The sequence below is a fragment of the Periplaneta americana genome, chromosome 16, assembly GCF_040183065.1.
Source record: "Periplaneta americana isolate PAMFEO1 chromosome 16, P.americana_PAMFEO1_priV1, whole genome shotgun sequence".
Taxonomy (NCBI): domain Eukaryota; kingdom Metazoa; phylum Arthropoda; class Insecta; order Blattodea; family Blattidae; genus Periplaneta; species Periplaneta americana.
The window spans coordinates 74270556-74278313 of record NC_091132.1 but is presented as its reverse complement, the minus strand read 5'-3'; the positions used below and the strand labels follow the sequence as shown (position 1 = coordinate 74278313).

General features: G+C 35.9%; 1 protein-coding gene across 2 annotated transcripts in view; it reads left to right on the top strand.

The window, feature by feature from the left end:
• The first annotated feature begins 3724 nt into the window (after nucleotides 1–3724).
• Nucleotides 3725–7758, top strand: part of unc-104 (kinesin family member unc-104) — a 439225-nt gene continuing 435191 nt past the window's right edge. The window contains exon 1 of one of the 2 annotated variants that reach the window (XM_069849498.1): nucleotides 3725–3855. The gene's annotated coding sequence lies outside the window, so the exon portion shown is untranslated. The remainder of the gene's footprint in view (nucleotides 3856–7758) is intronic. The other variant, XM_069849500.1, reaches the window with a different exon arrangement.

Sequence of the window (7758 nt, the reverse complement as noted above, 5' to 3'; positions counted from 1 at the left end):
CTTGTGCCTGGCTGTGTAAAACACAAAATTTTGTCTCTCTTTTATCACTACTACTTGCTTTACTCAACAACATGCTGTAACAGATTCCATCACACGAACGAGAAATGATCTGTTCTCTAACACACACCACAGCTTCTATACTATGCAACAGTCATTAATAACAAACTATACGAGTGAGTCAATTTGACCATTGTGTTTGTTTCCGTGTGTGTGTGTGTGTGTGTGTGTGTGTGTGTGTGTGTGTGTGTGTGTGTGTGTGTGTGTGTGTGTGTGTGTGTGTGTGTGTGTGTGTGTGTGTGTGTGTGTGTGTGTGTGTGTGTGTGTGTGTGTGTGTGTGTGTGTGTGTGTGTGTGTGTGTGTGTGTGTGTGTGTGTGTGTGTGTGTGTGTGTGTGTGTGTGTGTGTGTGTGTGTGTGTGTGTGTGTGTGTGTGTGTGTGTGTGTGTGTGTGTGTGTGTGTGTGTGTGTGTGTGTGTGTGTGTGTGTGTGTGTGTGTGTGTGTGTGTGTGTGTGTGTGTGTGTGTGTGTGTGTGTGTGTGTGTGTGTGTGTGTGTGTGTGTGTGTGTGTGTGTGTGTGTGTGTGTGTGTGTGTGTGTGTGTGTGTGTGTGTGTGTGTGTGTGTGTGTGTGTGTGTGTGTGTGTGTGTGTGTGTGTGTGTGTGTGTGTGTGTGTGTGTGTGTGTGTGTGTGTGTGTGTGTGTGTGTGTGTGTGTGTGTGTGTGTGTGTGTGTGTGTGTGTGTGTGTGTGTGTGTGTGTGTGTGTGTGTGTGTGTGTGTGTGTGTGTGTGTGTGTGTGTGTGTGTGTGTGTGTGTGTGTGTGTGTGTGTGTGTGTGTGTGTGTGTGTGTGTGTGTGTGTGTGTGTGTGTGTGTGTGTGTGTGTGTGTGTGTGTGTGTGTGTGTGTGTGTGTGTGTGTGTGTGTGTGTGTGTGTGTGTGTGTGTGTGTGTGTGTGTGTGTGTGTGTGTGTGTGTGTGTGTGTGTGTGTGTGTGTGTGTGTGTGTGTGTGTGTGTGTGTGTGTGTGTGTGTGTGTGTGTGTGTGTGTGTGTGTGTGTGTGTGTGTGTGTGTGTGTGTGTGTGTGTGTGTGTGTGTGTGTGTGTGTGTGTGTGTGTGTGTGTGTGTGTGTGTGTGTGTGTGTGTGTGTGTGTGTGTGTGTGTGTGTGTGTGTGTGTGTGTGTGTGTGTGTGTGTGTGTGTGTGTGTGTGTGTGTGTGTGTGTGTGTGTGTGTGTGTGTGTGTGTGTGTGTGTGTGTGTGTGTGTGTGTGTGTGTGTGTGTGTGTGTGTGTGTGTGTGTGTGTGTGTGTGTGTGTGTGTGTGTGTGTGTGTGTGTGTGTGTGTGTGTGTGTGTGTGTGTGTGTGTGTGTGTGTGTGTGTGTGTGTGTGTGTGTGTGTGTGTGTGTGTGTGTGTGTGTGTGTGTGTGTGTGTGTGTGTGTGTGTGTGTGTGTGTGTGTGTGTGTGTGTGTGTGTGTGTGTGTGTGTGTGTGTGTGTGTGTGTGTGTGTGTGTGTGTGTGTGTGTGTGTGTGTGTGTGTGTGTGTGTGTGTGTGTGTGTGTGTGTGTGTGTGTGTGTGTGTGTGTGTGTGTGTGTGTGTGTGTGTGTGTGTGTGTGTGTGTGTGTGTGTGTGTGTGTGTGTGTGTGTGTGTGTGTGTGTGTGTGTGTGTGTGTGTGTGTGTGCGCGCGCGCGTGCGCGCGCGCGCGCGCGTGCGTGCTTTTTTTTTTTTTGCAGGCAATCTAATGAAACAAGCTCAAACTCGCTACATCCTGCGTTTTTTGTAATAATTTTACGGAATTTTTGTTTTTTACTCTAGTTTGTAATTCTATCAGAAACACATGATATGTTATAAACCAGTGGTATTCAATCTTTTTTGCTTTTTATAGGCAACAGAATTCTGTATAAAGAAAGCAGTAAAATCTTTCTTGATGGTCGGATTGATAAGTGTTTGCCAATAAATACAGAAGAATCTAGATTGTGCAAGAATGATGGATTTGTTAGGATAATAAAAATTATAAATGTGGCTTCCTTCAGGAAAGAAACAAAACTGCTAAGGAATTTAGATTTGTTGTATAGGAAAGAAGCCTTCTAGGTACCTGAATGATGACTACAAGCAAAATTCATTGGCCATTTCTCATTCACGCAATAATAATCTTAATGCTTTTTGGAATTGAAATGTATGTGAAACCTGACATTAATTATGGAAATGCCTCCACATGTCATATCCAGTAATGAAATCTTGATAATGCAGAGTCTGGGCACAAAAGTTTATATTTTAGTAAAAGTATTCTGCTATCTGTAACTGTTCAAAATCGTTAATTATGCATTGCTCTAATTCTTAAAATTAATTTTGTTAATGGATTGATGATTAAAATTAATTTAGGAACTTTCCTTAAACAGTAGATATTTAAATATAAAATATTGCACTTTTTTTTTCTCTTGTACGGAGGAATACCCGAAGGCATACACTGCAGCCTGATGCTTATTGTGCTTACCACTCCTATTCTTGTGAGCGATTAGGTAGCCGAACGCCTGCACTCTTGTTTAATTTAATCTTGTCATTTGAGAACATTTTTATTCGAAATGCACCGCGTCAGGTATTTTATTCCCTTTAAGTCTTTGGAAATATGAAGGGGTGGGAATGATACAGTTCTAATCAAAGACAAAATTTTACAGGAGATCATGTTAAAGGTTTAGAGTCCAATGGTATTAAGTGTGGTGTGATAATTTCTTCAGCATCCTACTTACGTTATTTGTTGAGTAAATTTTATAATATTTTAGTAGCAGCTTTCCCGAATGTGTACGAAATTAACGAGCGCAAAACACTTTTTGTTAAAAGTGTGGCTTTGGAATATCATTCTCATCCCTTCATGTATGTAACAGGGCTTCCCCAAACATATACTGTACCACAATATGGTGAACTGTATTTAATAGTAAGAATTCTAATTGATCATGCATGTAATAAGGTACAAGTGCACAGAATGACAGGGAAGCATGGAAGTAAAAAAGGTACCTCGGTACCTACTTCCAAAATGCTATACAAGACAGGATGAGTGACGAATATGACCTTTAGACTACTCTCTCTTTCTCGTCTCTCGTAGTCATTTCGTAGCAACGGGATAGGATTTGCATAATGTGTTGTTCTCTGCCGTTGGCTTGTCGCAGTTTTCAAAAGCCTATACATACACTATTGTAGAATTGGAATTTGATCAAGAGGCGCGCTTGAATTCGATGCAGATCATATAATTTAATAAGTATAATTATATTATTAGTCTGGTACATACAGTCACGAAGGTTGAGTTTATGAGGGTACTAGGAACAATAGACTGTGCAGGTACTATTTCGCATTGTCTGGAATGAGGCGATAGTAGCTATCCTAGTGGTTAGCAACTATCTATGGATGCATATTTATTACGTATTGAGCTTCGTGACTGTACATATTGGACTGTGATATGTTTATTATTAGGAGCCTCGGCGGTAGAAAAGCTATAGTCTTGCAAAACAAGAATTACATACATAAGGTTCTACACCATGTAATTCATGTAGGACTATAGGTTTTCTTAAAATTATATGATAATATTGTAGTTCTAATTGGTTTTTATTATATTATTTTATTTTAAACGAATTAAGAACTAAATAATAATTAATACATATGTAATATAGTTGAATTTAAGTTTGAATTCTTATGATCTCTTTCTACAAATATTTGCTCCAGAAACAGCACCTCCATGTTTTGTCTCAGCTGTTTTTGGCAGATCCATTTCGTCTGTTAGGTGGTTGACAGAAAAGAGTAGCTTTAATTAGGAAGTAGTAATTTACACGCATATAAGTGAACTTTTAATTCTAGAACTTCACTTCTACAACAGGTAGGAAGTTAATAAGCATTTTTATTTTAAAAATAGTTCTCGAGAAAGAAGTTAACATATTGTTCAGGGGAGAGAGTTCTTAGGGGTTGGTACAGAGGCCTCTATCTTTTTCGTGTTTTGTATTATAATATAATTTTATTGTTGTATTAAACGTATTCGTGGATAGTGTTTTCAGGATAGTTGATTTTGTTGCTTTGAAGTATAGTGAGGCATCTTCTTTTTATATTTTGAAACAGTATTATAACTAGAGACGAGAATTTCATGGACTATAAAATCCCAAAATATATATGCATTCATGCACTATCAAACTATGAAACATGCACGAACAAGCGGAAAATACATTAAGATTTGCACTTTCATTTTTGTTCGAAATTATTTCACTTAACTTTTTTTTTTTTTTGCACAGTTAACAACTAACAACATTTATAAATTGGTTACTATGCGGTTTCTGCGCTTGTCAGTCAATATGTTTTTGTAAGCAACATCGCAAGAAGTTATGAGTTCAAACTTGACTGAACCTTTTTCTGTTATTTAGTTCTTTATTTTTTCCTTCTTCACTCCCGATTCCTGAAGCTAAAATAAGGGACATAAAAATCGAGAAACTGAGGTGTCCATTCAAAACCATTAAAACGTGCATTTAAACGGAATATAATGTATATTATATGCATGATTAAGCCAAAAATTGCTTAAATATTCATGTTTTAATCCCCAAAAAGGCCAAAACATTTAAATATGCACGGGAAAAGAACACATACGTGGAACCGGCAAGTAATGAATAAGTACTAAGTTTGAGCTATGTTTTATGTTCCTATAAAACATGCATTCGGATGGAATTCTCAACTCTAATTATAACAAACGGGACTGAACAGGCAGTGTGTATTTGTAAAGTAGCTAAATTAATTTCATCCTATCATATCTTCGTTTTTATTTATCGATTACTGACAGCTATTGCGGGGTGACGTGAGCGCCTGGTTTTGACATTTCATTAATTTAACCATATTGTTTTATGTGCATTGTAGATGAAATATTACAAACATTTTGACAACATTTACAAAAGGAATGAAATTCTCATATTTAATAAGTATAATAAGTTTATTAACAATCACTTTTTTCATATACAGTTACTATTATTGTTAATTCCTAGGTATCTATGCAACAGTAATTATACATTTATTAACATCATAATATGATGAACGAACGTATATAGCACCTTAGTACTAAAATTGTCGAGTTCCGTACGAATATGTTTACCATAGTTTTTAACATTAATAAGATTATTAATTAATTACTATTATAACGCTTCTTAAATATAAAGAACAGTAGGCCTAAAGCGTGTTAACTATTAAGATATAAAGTTTCTTAAATGGCGATAATAATGTTAAGTAATTTGAATTTAACTTTCTGCTACAGAAAGTGTAAAATTATACTGAAAGTTACACAGTATTGGTGCACTGAACTTAAGAGCAACGATGGTGAACTTCTGATATGAACATCGGAAAGCCAAATATCGTGAATTTTGGCAAAGTCAGTTTTTTTAATGCTACTGGGGTTTCATGCGTCCCTAAAAATCGGGATTGTCCCGAATGTTCTTTAAAAATGTTCCGCCAAAATGAAAATAATCGTGTAAATCCTGATTTTGTGGAAAGGAGTAAAATATAAATCTAAATAAGGATTTTTTTTTCTTTCAAATTTCTACTCACGAACTGTGTAGGGATGTGTAATGGTATGAGTTTTATCCGTGCTTTTTATTCTATTGCTTTTGGAGCAGAACAAGGGCTTGTTTAATTATTAATAACAAGAAAAATTAAACCTACTCTGAATTTTGCAGTTATATTTAAAAGAAACGAAAATACTTTAAGTTATTTTAGCACGTTACAAATACCGGTATATAAAATATATGAACAGTTTGAAAATCTTTGTTTGAATAGGGAATTAGAAAGGTATTAAGATAAAAATGTGTAAGATTAGGTTATTTAAATTTTTTTTCCCCGATATTACTGCAGCCCTAAAAGCTACTGTTAACACTTAAAATTTGGCGTCCTGCACCGTCAGTTGGTTTTTTAATATAAAAATGTAGCCAGATTGTCTAGAACGGAATTGCTTGCAATACTGACCTACGCAGATCTGTTGGAAGAAAATGTGGGAATCATACAATAGACCTATTCACCTTAAAATAATGCTTTCATTTTGTTTAAACAGAGAAAATTTCTGTTTTGTAAATTGACATCTTTTTTTAAATTTCATGATAAGTTAATGAAAACAATGTTTTTGGGAGTAGGTGTTATTTTAGAAAGACATTTATTACTATTGTCACAGTCTAGTATATACAGTCACGAAGCTTGAGTTGTGAGGATGCTAGGAACAATAGACTCTGCCGGTACTATTTCGCATTGTCTGTATTGAGGCGATATTAGCGATCCTAGTGGTTAGCAACTATCTATGACGCATATTTACTACGTATTGAGCTTCGTGACTGTATATACTAGACTGTACTATTATTATGAACCAATTTATGGTTGCCTTCTAATGAAAAGGACAGAAAGCAAGGCACTACATATCCCCTTCCTCTTCACTTAGTGTGACTTGTCAAGTTATGGTACATAAAGTAATCTGTAATGATAATAAACATTTTATTTTAAAGTAGTTTTGGATATTGATTTTCATTTCAAGGGTAAACATTGTGATTTTACGAGTCAGGAATAAACTTCAATGTTGCTTTCTTACGTTATCTAAACCTCTTTAAAGAGAAAAATAATATTTTAAATAGGTTGGAAGCATTGGACTCCACAAAATTACATAAATAGAAATTAAACCACAACTCTAGAGTGCCGTGAAAATCTTAAATCTTGTTATGTAAACCAGTAACTATTAAACTGTTAAATTTATTGGAGATGTTATTGAGACCATACAACGTTAATTAATAACATTCCAGGTTAGTTTGTCCACTTTATATTGTCCAGTCATAAAGTCCAACTTCATTTGAAACATGGACATTTTGTCCACTTTTTCTTGTCCATAAAGGATTCTTCCATTTCCAGTATTGTCCATTAATATCATAGGTCCACAAATATTTTGTCCACTTTTTTTGGTCCACATTTTTTGTCCATTTTTCTAAAGTCCATTTAAAATTTTGTCCATACAACTAAATACAAGACAAGTTGAATTGCAGTTAATAGAAAACAATTTGATCATTATTAATATGCTTTCTTATGGTTTCTATGTTAGTGAAATCCATGTGCCAGAACTCTGAATGAGGAATCAAATTTTTACAGTAGAATTTCATAGACATTATAATGGTATATTTACTTCCTTCGTCTAAAGGCAAGGATAATACGTTTATATCAGTTTCACTCATTCAGCAAAAATGGAGACCAATTATTGGCGGTTATATACGAACTGACATTAAGCAGCTGATGGACCTTCCATTCGCACCCATTGACAACATTGAAGAGGTTTTTGATGACTTGTTACAATTAAGTCATGGCGATGTCCAAGATCTTATGACATACTTGGAAACCACCTGTCTGAGGGGAAGACCTGCAAGAGGTAGAAGGAGAGCAGTGCCTCCACGGTTTCCTCCGTCATTGTGGAATGCTTATGATTGGGTGCTCATAGAACGCAGAGGACGAATAATTTTGTTGAGGGCTGACACTCAAAATTTCAGAAGATAATTGTGATATACCATGCAACATTATAGAAATATTTTGATCATATAAAAAAGATCAAAGGGACAATGAGATCTTGATATTACAACTTGCTGGTGGTCGTAGAAATATCCATTACCCAATTAGAAAATTATATATAACAAATCAACAAGTAGAGAATATAGTACACAGATATCACGATCAGCTACATAATAAAACTGTGCAGTACTGAAGAGAGGGATGAACAGGAAATAGAAAA